At 59.7% G+C, this 965-nt stretch overlaps 1 pseudogene; it reads right to left on the bottom strand.

The window, feature by feature from the left end:
- Positions 1-527: 527 nt before the first annotated feature.
- LOC125526151 (small nucleolar RNA Z247) lies at positions 528-666 on the bottom strand (annotated as a pseudogene).
- Between the last annotated feature and the right edge of the window lie 299 nt (positions 667-965).

Below are 965 nucleotides of genomic sequence, written 5' to 3'. Positions count from 1 at the left end.
TTTGAGATGAAGGTTGCGATGGGGAGTTTTAATAACTGTATGACCAACGTGATGAATCCTCATACCTGCATCACTAGCAGTGTGGATCTGGTCCTTGCCGCGGTATTTCTCCCGCGTGGTCACCTTCTCGAGCTCGCTGGTGATGTGTTCAGTGGCCCCGCTGTCGACGTACCAATTGGTGTCGACGCCGTAGGAGCCGTCCGCAGCTGCAGCAACTTTGTCCTCGTCTTGGGAGTCATAGTCATCTTCATCGTAGCGGTACCAGCAGTCTTTGGCCGTGTGCCCAGGCTTGCCACAGATCTGACAGCGAGGGGAATCCGGACGAGACCTGGTGGAGCTGCCGCCACGACGAGGTTTGGAGTTGGAGGAGCGGCCGCCACGGGAGTTGGAGGAGCCACCACCATTGATGTTGCCTCTGGGCCGCCCTTTGGTGCGGGGAGAGCCACGACCGCGACCACGACCGCGAGATGCGGCGTTGGCCGAGGACTTGAAGCCACCGGAGGAGCCATGGAATTGGGCCATGCGCTGATCGAAGTTGCTGAGCATGGCATAGAGCTCATTGAGGGTGACAGGCGTGACGCGGGCGTCGAGGGCGGAGACGAGCGGCTGGTAGTCGGCATCCAGCCCATGGAGGATGTACGAGATCAACTCGTCATCCTGGATGGGTTTTCCGGCGGCGGTGAGCTCATCAGCGAGGCCGCGGAGGGAGGCGAAGTAGGAGGCAACGGACTGGTTGCCCTTCTGCGCGTTGATGAGCGCAATTCGGATGTTGTTGACGCGGCTGAGGGATTGGGATGAGAACATGCCTGCCAAAGCCAACTAAAATTCACGCGCCGTGGTGATCGCGGTGAGCGCGACCAGAACCTCCCTGGACAGCGTACTCAGCAAATAGCCGAGCACCTGTTGGTCCTCCCTGACCCAAAGTGGGTGGAGAGGGTTGGGCTCAGAAGTCTCCTTGCCGTCTT

The sequence above is a fragment of the Triticum urartu genome, chromosome 7A (genome assembly GCF_056163025.1).
Source record: "Triticum urartu cultivar PI428250 chromosome 7A, HENAU_Tu73, whole genome shotgun sequence".
NCBI lineage: Eukaryota > Viridiplantae > Streptophyta > Magnoliopsida > Poales > Poaceae > Triticum > Triticum urartu.
Note: the sequence above shows the minus strand (reverse complement) of the source record. Positions and strands in the feature narration are given on the sequence as shown.